The sequence below is a fragment of the Sarcophilus harrisii genome, chromosome 2 (genome assembly GCF_902635505.1).
Source record: "Sarcophilus harrisii chromosome 2, mSarHar1.11, whole genome shotgun sequence".
NCBI classification, from domain to species: domain Eukaryota; kingdom Metazoa; phylum Chordata; class Mammalia; order Dasyuromorphia; family Dasyuridae; genus Sarcophilus; species Sarcophilus harrisii.
Genome location: NC_045427.1, coordinates 168,254,095 through 168,271,928, shown reverse-complemented (window position 1 = coordinate 168,271,928; position 17,834 = coordinate 168,254,095). Strand labels below are relative to the sequence as shown.

Here is a 17,834-nt window from a genome sequence, read left to right as displayed (position 1 = left end):
TTATGCTCAAAATAAAAGGATAAAGAGATGAAGGAAAGGAAAGCGAAAGGGAGGTGAGAAGGAAGGAAGGGTATGGTGGAAAGAACCCTAGATTTGGAGATGAAAAATCTTGGTTTGAATTCCAGAATCCATGTTAGATGTGTGATCCTGGTAAATCACTTAATTTATCCAATCTTTATTAGCCACATTTTATAGAGGAGGAACTTTTTTACTATCTTCATATAATCAAATTTATATAGAGTAATATCTTCTTGTTTTGAATGTTACAGTACTTTGCACATAGAAAGTGTTTCATATATGCTTTATTCATTCATGCTGTTGGTGAAAATAAGTTTACATAATGCTTGGTATGAGGCCCAATTAAACCAGATCATCCCAAGACTGGCAGGAGAACAAATTGACCCCTAAATGGAATTAATCTGTCAGAATTCCTATTACGACTTGTCTTCACCAGTGATGACAGTGGAACTTTTACATTGGGAATCTCACTTCCCATGGGGAAATGATGATTAATAAAATGAAGCTGGGACCAAATGGAAAACATAGAGAAGAAAATCATGCTGAATACAACACAATTTTGAAATCATCAGAAAAACTTTTCAAGATATCTAAAAAAGAGAGAAATTGCAAAGTATTTGGAAAAATAATAAATTATTTTATTCACCCACAAAGGACGAAACATCCTATTAACTATCTATTCATATGCCAACTTTCTCATCTCTATTAAAATGTTATGAACGACCTATACACACACACACACTGAAGATATTCTTGATGAAAATATGGGATAATAGGAAGACATTTACAAACAATTGTTGACAATAGAAGACATCTTCATAGATGTCTGTGTGTCATAGACATGTCTATGTGTCTTAAACACAATTGTCTGATGTCCCTGTGCTTATTGATTATTAAAAGAACATTTGAATTCGAAGAGGAATTTGTGGACTAAAAGACTATTCTTTAATTAGGTCCCTGCTTTCAAGGAATTGACATTCTAACAGAAAAGGATTTATTTAAGAGATTTACACAATATAATAGAATTTTGTTTGTTGGTCTCCTGGCCCACCATACACACATATATGTACACACACACACACACACACACACACACACACACAGCTAATTGGGAGCTAGATACCAGTTTCCTCTGATCCAAATTAGCTTTACTTTAGTTTGATTTTTCTCTTTTTGCTTAATAGGCCCTCATCTTTACAAAATCAGTATTTGCAAATCACTCACTGAAGCTACAAACAGTTGTTTGCTATTGAGAACATCTGTCTACAAGAAAAATAGCTGACCAAATTCCAGAAATATCTGGATAGAATCCACCCAACTGTCTGCTGAAAATCCAGGTTATGTCTTCAGAACAAAATAGTAGTTAAGGGGAGGAAAAGTGCCATGTTATGGTTAATGGTCACAGCAGGGAAGAAAAACAGTAATTTTTAAAAACATTACTTCATTTTTTTCTGATCATTTTTAGAAGATTTTTAAGCTTTAATTTTTTTTTCTTCCCTCCTTTAACTTTTCCTTCCCCTAGAGAGCAAGCAATCAGATATGTTATATACATACAATCCTGTTAAACATATTTCCATATCAGTCGTAAACAACTGTAAATTAATTGTGAATTGGGTTTCTCACTAAGGAGTCAGGCTGACATTGAAACAAAGACTTCTGGTATCCAAACAGTAGATTAAAAGGCTTTGTTGTTGTTTATTATTTAATATTGGTCTATCTATGTTTTACAAAGGTCATTGATGATCACTTACTTAAATTTACATTTGGCTTTGGGACTAAAATTACAAACGTAAATGTTATTCATACATTTACTTATAATTTTTTTTTAAAGTAAAGGATCAACTATTCCAGCCTTTTAATTTCACATATGTTGGAACTGAGGCTCAGAGAGAGATTATACAGATGTTACTTTCCATCGTTGATATCTGAAGAGAAAACACAAATATTCTTCAGTAGAGGGCAGTTCCCTATACTAATGAAATCATAACTACAGTCTTCATTACTATTTTGAAATAAAGAATATATATGTGTATGTGTATATAAATAAAGGTTGTGTATGTATATATATATATATATATATATATATATATATGCCTGTATACACACACATATATATACACATATACATGTGTATGTATCTATAGATATTTTTACATTTGCACACGTTCCTATAAATACTTCCTGTCTATATGTCTATTTTGAAATAAAAGGTATTAGATAGATATAGATAGAAATATGTATATATTTACATACACATATCTATCAATATTTACTTAAATGTATAAGGACAAATCTGACTTCAGATATTTACAAGCTATGTAACCTCGGGCAAGTCAATTAACTCTGTTTGCTGGAAAAAGGAACAGCAAATGATGCCAGTATCTTTGCCAAGAAAACCCTAACTGGGATCATGAAGAGTTGGACATGACTGAAACAACTCAACAACAACAACATAAGGACTGGAGCTGCAATTTCATTAATGTAGGGAACTTCCATATGAGGAATCTTCCTCTACTAATGCATACTTGTGTTTTCTCTTTGAATGTCTTCTTATGTCAATTCACACTGAATGAATTATTAAATGCATGTGTAACACTGATTATATTTTGTGCACATAAACACACACAAATGCATGTACACATTGTACTGACCTATGATTTTCTTAATGTAGAGAACTACTCTTGAGAAAACTCCTTTAACTAAATGCATCAAAAAACAATTATTGAGCTACTATGAACCAGTTACTATGCTAAATACTGGGGCACAAAATCAATTTTGCCCTTAAGTTTGAATTGCCACAATTCTGATTTTTCCTTCAAAAACCTCATTGTTGTTTTTCCATGATTACTAGTAAATATTAGCCTGAGAATGGAAGCCTCTGACTTTGAAAGATTCAATGTGAGTTGGTACAGGTACAGATTTTTACCAAAACAAAATGTCAAAGGATGAGAAAGGGCAGAGTCACTGTACAAAGTTTTCTGCCAAGTTTCTATTAGGTTTGGAAGTTCATTCCCTTGCCCTCAGGTGAACAATACCCTCTCTACACTCCAATATACAAACACCAGCTGCTCCAAATTTTCTGATTTTTGTAGTCAGTCTACCACTGGAGAAGACAGCACTCAGATTAGTTCAATCTCAATTCTCTTTGTAGTCTTGGATAAGTCTCAGTGTGAGAATCCTCTGCCTGGGACAGTTTGGGGCCCAGAGTCATAATTCAATTATCTTTGGGACTTTTATTTACTACAGTGTGAAGACAGATTAAAAAAATAGACTAGATTTCTTCTTCAGAGAACAGAGTATTGTTACAATGTAGACAAAAACCAAATGACTACTAAGTACATCCTCTGACATCCGTGGAATTTTGCCAAGCTCTATTTTAGGTTTAAGACAGAAGTTAGATATGCACTGAATAGATCATTAGGCCAGGAATCCAGAAAAATTGTGTTCATGTATAGTCCTAGACTTACTAGCTATGTGCTCCTGGGCATGTCACTTAAATCTCTGTTTCCCTCAGTTTTCTCTATGTAAAATGGGGATAATAATGACACTTACCTCCCAGGAATGTGGTCAGGAGCAAATGAAGTAATATTTGTGAAACATTTAGCATAATGCCTGGCACATAGAAGGCTCATAAATATTCCATTCTCTCTCCCTCTCCTACCTTCCCTCCCTTCCTTTTCTTCCCTCTCTCCCTCCCTCTCTTCTTCCCTCTCTCCCTTCCTTCCTTCCTTCCTTCCTTCCTTCCTTCCTTCCTTCCTTCCTTCCTTCCTTCCTTCCTTCCTTCCTTCCTTCCTTCCTTCCTTCTACTCATGTTTGCAATGCTTGGAGTCTATTCACCCTACAGTAAAGCATTAAATACCAGTTATTTCAATATAAATCTCCCAATTCTTCCCAGGCTACAGGGCATTTGCCTACAAAGATCTGACCAGCGCTAGTTGCCTGGAGCTATCAGAAACAGATCTGGGCATGGCAATATAGTGGTCACACACTCACTCTTCAATCTCCTTTGTTTGTTAGATGGGTTTGATCTGTAAATTAACAATAAAATCAATAAATCTCTTAGATCTACTAAGTTTGCGGCTCTGTTTCTGTCCTTTGAAATATAGAAACAAACTTGAATTGACGTAATGTGAATGCTGCCCACTGTAATGCTAGCCCTCATAATATCAGGACTAGTGAAACCTACAGACAGAAGGCAGTCAAAGGGGCACCTCCCTTTGCTTGAATCTGAGGCAAGGTTGGCCTGCCAGGGAAACATGATTAGGCCAGCCTCAACGACAGCAAGGCCACTGTGATGTTGCTATAATACATAGAGGCACATTAGGGTGAAGTAAAATCAGCCTGGGCAGGAACACAGAGAAAACCTCAGAAGCCTTGCTTGCTTCCCCCAAACTGAGGTTCCCAACCACAGTGCTACTTTAAGTTCCCACAGCTGCAGCTGGAGAAATACAAATCGTAAGCATAACACGAATAACTGGCATCCTGTGTCAAACCTACATTTCCTTTCCACAATGCTCTGCTTGCTCGTCTTTTCCCTTTAGGGTCAGTCCTTGATTCCTCTGATTCAGTCATCTATCAAGACTCACTGGGGAATATCATCTGGGAAATATGGAGCAAGCACTCATAAGCTTGCAAAGGGCATTCATACTCAAGGGAATTAAATAATTATCCAAAGGTCATCCTAAAAAAGTGACATGAAATTCCTTCTCTATTGCTCCTGCTCCATCAAGTATGAGTTTAGTAAAGAGCTTTTGATTTGTAAATCTTAACCAAAGAGCTCTATCATTACTTTCTTGGATAATTATTTGCTTTGGCTCTCCCAGGGAGTTAAAGAAATAGGTATTTCAACTCCAAAGTTCTCCCAGCAAACTCTGTCCCACTTTTGCTGACATTCATAGTTTTTCCTCCTGCCCTAGAGTCCCTGTCCCTCAGAGAGTCTACTTCTATATGTCCTACAGTACAAATATGTCAAACATGTGAAAAGATCTTGAAATAGAAATTCTGTAGTCTATCAGAATTCAACTTAAGTTTGTGTCAGGCTGATTATTAAAATATAATTTAAAGTTTATTATAAACTTAATAAACATCATCAAATAACCATTTCAATATTATCAAGAAAACAGAAAAGCAGCTTGTATATAAAACTACGAACTTCTCTTACCTATGGTTTCTTTTTAAGTAAATATAAAATTTAACATGGAAATAACAACACTGCTCTACTTGTGTGTCATTTTCTGAATTTCCATTTTCTTTCTTCTGCATGATGTTTTAAATGTTTTATTGATGTTCTTCTCTTTCTTTTGTTTCTTCCTTTCTTTATTCCTTCCTTCTTTCATTTCTCCCTCCTCCCTTCTCTCTTTCTTTCTTTTTTCTTTTTCTTTTTCTTTCTTTCTTTCTTTCTTTCTTTCTTTCTTTCTTTCTTTCTTTCTTTCTTTCTTTCTTTCTTTCTTTCTTTTCTTTCTTTCTTTCTTTCTTTCTTTCTTTCTTTCTTTCTTTCTTTCTTTCTTTCTCTCTCTCTCTTTCTTTCTCTCTCTTTCTTTCTTTCTTTCTTTCTTTCTTTCTTTCTTTCTTTCTTTCTTTCTTTCTCTTTCTTTCTTCTTTTTCTCCATCATTACTTCCCTCTCCATCCCAAACTTTTCCTTGTAAGAATTAAATCAGCACATTGGAAGTCTGAAAATGTGTCTCATTCTGTACTTCTCTATTGTTCTTCTGTCATATGGTGGGAAACAGTTGTTTCATCATCAACTTTCTGAGTTCAGGATTAATCTCTCCAGGCTTAAAAGCAGCCTACTTACTCTTCTTTCATATTCATTACATTTCTATCTTCTGGATTCTTCTCTGACCCCTGTCCCCAATCCTTGGGCTCACTGGGTTTTCTTGCTATTTTATCCCCCTTCTATGCTAGACTTAAGCCCAGGTTCCCAGGATCCAGGAAAAAGAAAACCTTGGGATTCCATCTTCTTAAATCTCAGCTCCTTCTACTCTACTTCATAAAACTACTCTCTTCATAAACATTTGAATTTGAGACTTAATTGATAATGGGAAGATTTAGGCCACTGAAGTGCCCTGCCTAGTCTTAGTTCTTTCCTAAGTACGTAACACCATAGTCAAGTCTCATGAGCTGATCTTCTATTCTCCATCAGCATATTGGAGTCCTCTCTTTTTCTAATGCTTTCCTTTGGATCACATAATCTCAGAATTGGATGAGAATTTATATGCATCTTATCTAGTCAATACTTGAACAAGAATTTTTCTTTACAGCATACTTGTCAAACAAGATCCTACTTTATTCTTCAAGATTTCTAATGAATAAGAGCTTTTCCCTCCCAAGGAAGGAATTCTGTTTCACTTTTTGCATGTCCCTAATTAATATAAAGGGTAGGAATGTGTGTGTGTGTGTGTGTGTGTGTGTGTGTGTGAAGAAAAATGAAATTGTCTTCTCTATGATTTCCACACTGTTCCTAGTTAGTTCCCCATAAGAGCAAAAACAAGCCTAGTCTTTCTGTATTGTAGCCTTCCAAATATTTGAAAATGGTCATTAAATCCTAATTGTTTTTTATACAGCCTAAACCTGATCTACTTCTTTTAATTAATCTTTTTATGGTATTATATTAAGATCCTCCTTGGAAGACTTCCCTATATTGCAATGTTCTTCTGAAAATGTGTTTTTCCTAAAATCTCCATCTCCGTAGGTGGTTTCTCTTGTCTGTTCTCAATTCCCCTAAGAGCTTTCTTTCACAATGACTTTAATCGAGGGGTCCCTTCATCCCAGTCTTTCTCCCCTTTTATAGGTGAGGACTGAAGCATAAACAATGATTAAAACAACTAGGATAAATTCAGTGGGGACTGTGGTAGTGGCAATGGTGCTGTCTAAAATGTGTTCATCCTTCCTTTGTGTAGCTGAAAGTGATTAGACATAGAAGTCATGGCAGTAAAGGACCTTGAGGAACTAGGCAGGTAACGTCCCAATTAACCTTAGTTTTCTCACATAAAATAGGAAAAATAATACCTACTTTTAGTTAAGAAAATAAAATAAGATGATATAGGGGAAAGTGATTTTTAAAAATGCTATTCAAATAAAAGGTTATTAACAATATTTTGGAATCTATTGGACCTATTTCCCCAAAAGTTAGAAACATTCCCTTTTGAAAATTAAACTTGTTTTTTCAGCATACATGATTTTATGGTTGACCTGGACATTCCCAAAGGTTCCTTAACCTAAGTGTGCTTTCACCAATATCACACTTTTCTACTGAAATGAGAAATGAACTCAACACATAGTTCTGATTTGTGTCAAATTTTTACAGGAATGAAAAATAATCTTTAAGCAAAATTTCTTTTTTAAAAAAATCCCTTGAATCAGTCATACTGGGGTTAGCTGTGGAAATTTTCAAGGTTCAATCAGAAAGTCAGCAACATATGGGAAAAGAATTCTGGGGTGAGGAGTTGTACTATCTGGATTCTAAATTAGGATCAGTAAATTCATTGCTATGTGACTTTGGACTAGTTACTTCATAGAATTATGGAATTACAGAATCTCAGAACTTGAAGTTACCTTACTCATCATCTAGACCACATATAATTCTGTTAGACAATGGCATAAATGAAGCATAGAACATAAATGATGACAAATTATGAGGAATAGAGGTTCCATCTGCCTATGGAAAGGATGACAGATACATGTTTTAACTTTTGGAAAAATATAAACAATATGAAAAATTAAATCCCCACCAGAGGAGAATAGCCCTGTAATAATCACATAACTAGAGGTGAAATGTATTTTAAGGAATAGTCCAAATGCTTCTTTATACTAGAAATTTTTTACTCATTGGCAATTTGATCAAAATTGATCAAGACTTGCTGTTCTTACCATATGTAAATATTCTAGGTATAATGATATTTGTTAAAATAAGAATTCCTATTCAATTTATTTGGGTTTAGAGGAAGGAGAGTTTTCCTATTTTGTTTGTGTTTTCCTATTTAAACAACAATCAGAGATACACTGGAATATTCTTGGAACATTACCCTGGGGTCTCATACATGGATAGTGCTCATAGGAAAAGGTACTGCATCATAAGATTGTCCTTGTGGCTCTTACAACAGTAAATCATTTAATCTAGGTTCAAAGACAGAGTCATAAACATATCCATTTGAGTGTATTCAAGACATATGAATACTGTTTTCAGACATAATCTCATAAAGAGCAAAGATCATGTACCATATTTAAATAATTAAGTTTGCATAGTCCTTGGACTAAAGTTCCAAACATTCAAGAAAAATTTATTGAGAAGAATACTATATTAGTTGCCACACGTCAGTCTTGATAACAGTAGCATTTAATACAAAGTGTTAAATATTGTCATTGTAACACTATATACATAGGCAAAATCCATAAGGAAGGAATCAGACTTCCCGTTATATTAGGGCTTTTTCTTCATTCTGTTACCTAAAGCATTTTGGTTACTAAAAGGAAGATCAGTTTTTAGAGATGTCACTAAAGAAGGCACAAGTCTGCTACATTAAAATGCCATTAGGCAAAAAATTCCATGAATTCAGAGACCAACATTATCCTTCTATGTATTTCATCATAACTTAGCACAGTGAACAAATAGTAGAATGTCAATAAATATCTGTGGACTGACAATAATCCACAATATTTCAGCTTTGATGAGAACACAATGAAGAAAAAAAGCACTCAGTCATTAAGGGAGGGCAGCATTTTTTGAAGACTACCGCGAATCTTTAAACAAATAGATATTTATTTCGACAAAGCTTGAAATGAAAAGATCGTATTGATTCTATTGATACAACTTGCTGAATGTGTCACTAATAGTAATGAAAAAAATTGTCTTTTAAACGTTATCTCCACTGTACAACACAGGATATGATAGCTATGCAAGGGCAAAATCATGCTCACAAATATGGTATTGGAGAGAGCTTGAGTCAAAACTCCCTAAGAAGCAAGATTCCAATCAAAAGATCTCCCCCAAGACCTCAACTCTAGTGCTTATTTTAAAAGAGATATTATTGTTTTTAATTTCTTAAGTTCCCAAAGTGCACCAGACACCATAAATATTAGTGACAAGAGGGTCCTGGGAATGGACATAACCAACATGAAGGCAGTAAAATTGTATGCCTTTGTTTTACTAGGAAATTAAAGCCTTTGGGAAGGAAATTAGAAGTATACTGAAAAGGAAAAGTTTCCCAGGAAGAAGTGTCATAACTGGGCCCTGGCTCTATTTTATTTTATTTTTGTTTTTTTTAAAAAAATATTTATTTAAAACTCTTACAAACTAGAAAAAGGAAAAAAAACCACATTGCCATGTGCATAGCAAAACATGAGAGGATTAAAAATGACAGAATAAATTTCCATTTCAAGAGAGCCTATATAATAAATACTATACATTATGATAAGATCTGTCCATATTTTCTTTGCTTCCTTGTAGGTTTTTTTTTGTTGTTGTTCTTTGTTGTGTACTTTTTATTTTATTCTTTTCCCCCTTCCTCCCTTCATCTTCCCCATGAAGGCTACAATTAAGGAGGATATATACACATACAAATACATAGATATCTATATGAATACACATATATACATATACATTCGTACACATCTATGTAAGTCCATACTATGCTTGTTTGCCCTCTGATTCTCTGATCTGTGGATCACATCATCCTTTGTAAGTCCAACCAGTTCTTGGAATATTTTTCTAAGTCCACCAACTCATCATTTTCTACAGTGAAGCACTGTTCAACATTAACTGTCTAATTATTTTAAATAATCTAAAACAATATTGATTAATATGGCTGACAGTGTAATTTCCCTATTTTTCTGTTTAGACTAAATCTATTTTAGCTTTAACTATGTCTCAAATTAGTGATTACTATCCCTGCATTTTTTAAAATAATAAATACTACTCCTGTCCATTATCATTATATTTATATGTATCTTTCATTTCCGATTCCTCCTGACTCCTCTACTTTACTTCTACCCACTACCTTGCCTTGTGATTGCTTAATCTACTACCTCTCCAAGGATCCCTCCATTATCCTCTTCCCTTTTTCTCCCTTTCTCTACCTCTTTATTCCATACCTATGAATCTAGACATCTTATTTCATTTCCATTAATCTCTGCACCCTTCTATACCCTGCTTATCATTTTCTCTTCCTCTCTTTATAAATTTAGAATTTTTATATCCTTCTAGATATATGTATATGTATCATTCCTTTTTAAATTCATTCTCCATGAGAGTAGAGTTCCAAAATTACCAATAGTCCTCCTCCCATCTAATCCCAGTGGATCAGTTTCTTTTCTCACACCTCCATTTGTATATCATAATTACTCTTTTAACTTTTTCCTATTTGGCTTTGCTTTTTAGAATTGCATCATATCATTATATACTTCAACAATAATACTATATGATGACCAATTCTGATGGACCTGGCCATCCTCTGCAATGAGATGAACCAAATCACTTCCAATGGAGCAGTAATCAACTGAACCAGCTACACCCAGCGAAAGAACTCTGGGAGATGACTAAGAACCATTACATTGAATTCCCAATCCCTATATTTTTACCTGCCTGCATTTTGGATTTCCTTCACAGGCTAATTGTACAATATTTCAGAGTCCGATTTTTTTTTTGTACAGCAAAATAATGGCTTGGTCATGTATACTTATGGTGTATCTAATTTATACTTTAATATATTTAACATCTACTGGTCATCCTGCCATCTGGGGGAGGGGATGGGGGGGGGGAAGGAGGGGAAAAACTGGAACAAAAGGTTTGGCAATTGTCAATGCTGTAAAATTACCCATACATATAACTTGTAAATAAAAAGTTATTATTAATTTAAAAAAAAGAATTCCATCATATTCAGTTCTACCCAATCTTTCTTTTGAATTATCCAAGTACTAATGATAATATATATGGTTTATATTTCCACTTATAAAACATAAATAGCTTATCTTTCTTGAGTCCCTATATTTAGTCTTTCATGTTTAATTTATATTTTTCTTGGATCTTATATGTCAAATTTCCTACTAAGTACAGATCTTTTTGTAACAAAATCCTGATAGTCTAGAAGTTCATTGAATATCCATTTTTTTGACCAAGATTATGCTTAAATTTGCTGGATACCTGATTTATTTTAAATAATCATTAGATCCATGGGACTTGATAGAGAACCTTCCCTTTCCCTGAAAGACAACTACAGATAAATTTTTAAAATAAGACATAGTCTTTTGAGATACAAGGTTTCATCTGGACAGAGTTGGCAAACACAGCATGCAAGCTTATGATTTTGCATATATTTAATGACATTGCTTTGCTGCTGCTCTGTCTGTATCATATGTATCTAATTATTTACATGTTGCTTTCTCATTATTAAGTGAGTTCCTTAAGAGCAATGATTGTTTTTGTTTTACTTTTATAAGCTTCATTATTTAGTTCAGTAATTGGGGCAGTAAGGATTTAATAAATGCTTGTTAATGGTCTGACATGTCTCCCCTAGATAGTGTGAGTAAGCTCTTGGAAGTCAGGTTTTCAACTTTTTTTTTATAACCAGTACTTACTAGAGTATTTGGCACACAGTATATATTACACAAATACTTGCGTTTTTATTTCTTTTTTTAATAGTCTTTTTTTTAATTAGATGAAAATATAAAGATAATTTTCAACATTCATTTTTGGAAAGAGTTTATGTTCCAATTTTTTCTCCCTCACTCCTTTCTTTCTCCCTTCTTTGAGATGGTAGTGTGTGTGTGTGTGTGTGTGTGTGTGTGTGTGTGTTTATATTCATGTAAAACATATTGAGTTTTAAAATGGCTGATGATTGGGTTGACAGAAGTCCCTATTTGCTCATTGAGCCAATTTAAGTCCTCTGTATGAGGTGTATATGTTCTGTACTTTTGTAATCTCATCTAAACCCTGTCTGTTCTTCTGTAAATTCTTCTTCTATTACTGTGAAATTACTTAGCTGTCACTATGGCTGCTCAGGACAAAATGATATATTGGACTATTAGGTCAAAGGATGTTGGGCTAAAAAAGTAACATCTCTTGTAATAATACTGATAAGTCAGTGCTCCCAAGAAGCAAAAAAATAAAAAAACAAATTAAAAAAACCCTCAACTCACTAATTCAGGAGTCTTAATCTCCCTCCATTCCTGATAAGTTTTGAATCATGACCTAACAGTCAATCTTTGAGTGAAGTGGGATAACAAGAATAGAAAACAATTTCTCCATCCAGAGTGAAGGGATCAACTTTTCTTCCCCTAACATTGTGCTTTTTTTATGAATTAGACCAGACTGATTTATTGTTTTATCCACACAATCCTCTGACAATCCTAGAATTTGTGATCAATTTTCTATACTTTCCCATTCAGCAAAGCAAGAGATAGAGATGAACTTGATCTCTTCTGATGTTTTCTATCATATAGAAATATACTTTTAAATAAGCAAATAATTATGACAATCTAAATTTTTATAAACTATAGTGATATACATGCTGAACAGATTGACACATATTTTAGATTGACAACTAAAAAAGAAAAATAAATTCTTTCCTTCTTTTTAATTTTGAGTTGAACCTTTCACATAATGCTACCTAATTAAAATGATGAGACTAGTAATTGAGATTTAATTCTTTTGATCCTTTTCATATAGCATTTTTAATATCTTTTGTTTTGAAAAATATAATTTTTTCTTGTTTTTATACTATGGAACACAAGTGATAGAGGAGAAAAGCCTCTTAAAATTATATGTGTTATGATTGAGGCAAAGACTCAAGGTGTCATTTGTAAAACTGCTAGGCATTCAATATTTGGATACAACTATATGTCAGGGAGAGGGAGGTTTCAATTGGATGAGTTACCCCTTAATCAACTTGAAGATGATAGGGGTGTACTTTTGTTAGAAAGGGCATCGTGCCTGGGAAATAGATACTTCTCCATTCCTTGTTCTTGGCTTTTAAACCCATATCCCCTTTACTCCTGGATCATTCTGGCTCTCCTCTCAGTGCCAGGTGCCCCTTTGGCTTGGAACAGCCTACTACGTTTGTTCCCTAGTCATCCTGCTATATCCCTTTGCAATGTTCTCATACCTCTATTAATGATTTCCCTGCAGACACCATTCTGTGGAGGGACTGAGAGTAGCCTGCCCTCATTATCCTTCTTTCCCTCTTCCTAAATTTCTCTGGATTTCAAAACCAGGTTATATACAATTGTAAGTAAAAAATAATTCTAGAAGTAAGGAAGAAGGGCCAAGGAGGAAAGGCCTTCTGAATAAGATTCAATTACACTATTAATAATAGCTCACATTTCTATATTTTAGTTTACAAAATGCTTTCCTTAGTTCAGCTCCATGGGACAGGCAGAGAACATATTATTATCCTCATTTTACAAAAAAGGAAACTGAATCTTAGAAAATTTAAATGACTTGCCATGGTTCCATGGCTACTAAGAGGCAAAGCTGATCCTCCAGGGCTCTTTCTACCCTACATAAAAGTTGGGTCTCAGTTTGTTAGAAGGTCAAATTCCAAAGAATAAGAACTGAGATTTGAAAACTTTTCCCCCCCAGAATTCAATAAATTGTGAATTTTAAAATAATCATTAAACTTTTATTTATGATATCTACATAACCCTTTTTAGATATCACATAAGGCTTGTTGGGGATTTTTTGAAACACAAGGGTGGATTTTTAGGTTTAGTCCTGTAATTTCATCAGTATGGGTTCATTTCTGTTAGGAAACTCCTTCCATCAATCCAGATCAGTACCTCTATATTCTGTAATTTATAATCTCAAAATTATAAAATGATTTGCTCAGAGTCACACAGTCAATATGTGTGAGAGGCAGTATCAGAATTCAGTCCTTTCCTCCATTATAACACACTATCTGCTGCTTCTCCTAAATAAGGAGTAATTGTTTATTACTGCCATATTTTTACTCATGAGTAACTTGCATTCAATAGTTCCTCAACAATGGGCTCCTGGTAAATGTTTAAAGATAGATTCTCCAGAAAAAAAAAAAGTACACAGGACACAATTTTTAGTCTAATGTTCATTATTAATATTTTCTCCATTGTTTCCTTAAGTCTAAACAATCCACAAAACCTTAAAAGTTCTAACTTGTAGCATTCACAGATTTCTGAGGTGTAAAAATTCACACTGAAAATAGAACACATTTGGAGCTGACTCCATCATAACCCTGGACGCAACCCTGTCTGAGCACTAGTACTACCTCACTTATCCTAAGAAAGGAATTGGTAGGGAGAAAGTTATCTAGCTGGGGAGAGAAAGGAACTAAGAAGTGAAAGTCACAGAACACAGAGGCCTAGGAACCCTAATGAATTCTTACCAGTCATTGATACTTTAGTAGGAATTAAAACAAGTTCTGATAAACAGTAGATCATCATGATGGCTTAATGAGATCCAATACAGTAAGGAAAAGGGATCTTTGCTGATGAAAGAAGGCTTACTTTCATTCAGATGGATCATTAATAGGCCCAGGTGAATGCCATGGTGAGAGCAGTAATATGGGAGAGCAAAGGGAAACATTTAAAGGATTAGAGAGGGTTACAAAAAAGAAGATGGAGAAGTTCCAAAGGAAAACAATAATAACAATAATAATTAGCACTGAGATATCATTTTAAGGTTTGTAAAGCACTTAATGTTATCACATTTTTTGATTTCATCATAAGAAAACTATGCTGTTTTCTAATTTTGTCAGTGTTTGATCCTATTTTGAAGAAGACTCTAGTGAATTAAAGAAATGCATATGAAAGACCCATTTGAAATATAGTCCTATTTTTGAGTGTAGGAAAGAAAAAAAGTTGGATCATTATCATCATACATATCATCAAATCACATTCATTCACAGAAATAGTAGTATGTTGATTAGCAACAATAATATACATTTCATATTTCCCTATTCCCTGTCACTGTGACCTAAAGGTGAACAGGTCTTACCATCTACCCTGATGATGTAGGGAATTACTATTGTGCCTTTCTATCTGCCCTACAGATGTACCCTCCACCCTCAATTAGAATGTGGACTTCTTGAGAGTAGGGAAGACCTCTTGATTTTCTATTTTCATCTAGTTGTAGGTATAAAGCCTGGCATATAGTAAAGCTTAATACATTCTTTTTCATACATGCATTAGTTTTCTTGTGTTTCCTTTATTTGATTTCTCTAGCATAACTGCATTTCCAATTCCCTATTCTTAGGAGTTTTCACAGTACTTTTTCTAACTCTGCCTATGTGTTTGCTGAACACAGATGGGAGAAATCAGCAGGAATCAACTGAGATTGAGAAAGGGATTGCATATCAGCTCAGAAAAATAACCTTTTTTCCTAAGATTCTGAAGTCAAGGGTTATTCCATTCTGAGCTCCAAAAATCACTGGTATTAGGTGGGATGACTGGAAATCATTGGAATTATGCAAGTTTTTCCATTCTTCTTCCTTTATCAATTCATATTCATCACAGTAAATTTGAAGCAAACATATTTTCAGCTAATGTTCTAATTAGGACCCAACTGCTGAAATCTCTGTAGGCTTTCACTTCTCAGTCAGGTTTTAGCTTCCTCAGCCTAACGTTATCACCTCAACCAGATGTTTGCTCTTTCAAGTATGCATTATACTTCCTCCATGCCCAATGTTATCTCAAAAGAAACTGTTTAACACAAGTCCTTACCCTTCATTGCCTAAATGTACAGTTTGTCTTTTGTGGCTGATAAATAGGATGTGAGCTTGGGGGAGATTTCTAATTCCAGCTAGTGTCCTGACTCATCTTTCTAAAAGGTGAGTCATTTGCTTCAGTTATAACTTCTGCTATTGGGGAGCTTTTTTAGTGATGAAGGTCAGAGCCCTGAACACCAACTTAACATCAGACTTCAGCTCTCACACGGAGAAGGTTCACTGACTTGTTTAAACCTAGAATATTCTTGTTCCTCACTTTTCCTTCTTAACGTCCCTGTTTTCCTTCAAGAAAGGGCAAATCCAATCTTCTGCAGAAGACATTTCCTAGTCCTGGTTGCCAGTGGTTTCTGTCTCAAATTATCTTCTATCTACTCAACAGATTTTGATGCATCTAATTATGTTGTCTCCTCCTTTAGAATATGTGCTCACAGGAGTTTTTTGCCTTTCTTTATAGCTCCAATGCCTAATCTAGTACCTGGATAGGTTTTAAAGTTACCATGGACCAGTCTAAGAATTAAAGGTAGTATTCCAAGGAGAGACATTAAAAAGGTGAAGTCTTGGGATCTTCCACGGCCTAGGATTATCCATTAATATCTTCTTTGGACATGAGACCTGAGATTCCCCCCAAATAAGAAACCCAACCACAAAACTATTTTCCAACAAATCAGTCTTGGTGTGTATATATAAAGAATCAAATGAAGAGAAGAAGAGAAAACAGACAAATAGCAGTTGAGTCACTGAGGCAAAACACAATTTCAAAATATACACTGTTTTTTTCTTCTCCTTTCTCCCCTATTGATCTTTCCTTTCATAGTAGAAATTCTGGCAGAAACATCTCCTAGTTCTTCATTTTTTAGATTTTTGTTCAGAGGTGGAGTAAATTTATTACTACTATTCTCCCTCAGATTTTTAAAATTACCTGAGATAAATTTAAAAACAATAAATCATGAAATGATTAAACTTACTTGCTAGAGAGTAATACTTAGGGTCAGAGAAAACAGCTTCATGTCCTGTCTCTGACACACACTGGTTGTATAACATTAGCCATGCCATGTTATTTTTATAATGCCTTAGGCAGCAGCTAAGACTATAAATTATAGATAAGCTTACTTGTCTGTATTAGTGGAAAGAATTTCCATACTGGAACTTCCCTATTTTGATAAAATCACAGATCCAGACTTCCTCTCCCTAACACAAGCAACCAACCAAATAAACAAAATGAAAATCAATCAGCTAGTAATCTATTGAACATGACAGCTATATCCATAATAATTATGTTTTCCCCAAATAGTTATCTCACTTAAAAAACCATTAAAACCAACTCATGATGATAAACACAATTAATTGTTAGCCATAAAGCTGAAAATAATAATAATTAAAAAAAACTTAATTCTTTACCTTGTTAACACTTTAGAGCATAGTCCTTTAAATCCTTATGGTCATCCCTTTAGAGGAAGCCCTTATGGCTGAAATAGTCCTTGGTGGATATAATTGAATCTTAAAGAAATAGCATTCCATGAAAAAATGTGTCTCATCTCAAGCTGCTTTTTGGTTGCCTGGCTCACTGACGGCACTCTGTGATTAGAGATATGCCCAGCTATATGCAAGGGACAAATTCAAGGCTGAAGTAGCTCGGGACCCTTCCAGTTGAATTTTTATGCTGAATCTTCCAGGCACAAAAAAGTGGAAGTCACGTGGCTTGCTAAAGTACTTCTTAGTTTCAGAGGAGATTTAGTGAACTAAAACCCATCTAGCCCCTCTTCTCATGAGAATGAGGTAGAAATGCCAGACGTCATTTTTTTTTTAGACACACCAATTTGCATCATGATATCAAGACATCCTCCAGGGACTTCATCATAATGATATGGGTGTTTTCTAAGTGTGATGGGATCACCTAGAACTAATTTCTTCTCAGATACTAGAGGATCTCAGTGCAGAATTATTGGGATTGATTCTCTGTAATGTGTTTTGATGGACTGTGCTTAATTTTGTGGCAAAAGTGTCTATGTAATAGTCAATCCAAATCAGATAATAGTCAGCCTTTTTGACCCAGCTTCTGAGGATCACTGAAAAAGTCCTTTTAGAAAGATAATAATTTTGAAGCTATGGCAAGAGCAAAAGTA

General features: G+C 34.4%; 1 protein-coding gene across 1 annotated transcript in view; it reads right to left on the bottom strand.

Annotated features, from left to right (window-relative positions):
- Positions 1-17,471, bottom strand: part of BLK (BLK proto-oncogene, Src family tyrosine kinase) — a 73,336-nt gene extending 55,865 nt beyond the window's left edge. Inside the window, exon 1 of the mRNA XM_012539921.3 lies at positions 17,110-17,471. The gene's annotated coding sequence lies outside the window, so the exon portion shown is untranslated. The remainder of the gene's footprint in view (positions 1-17,109) is intronic.
- Between the last annotated feature and the right edge of the window lie 363 nt (positions 17,472-17,834).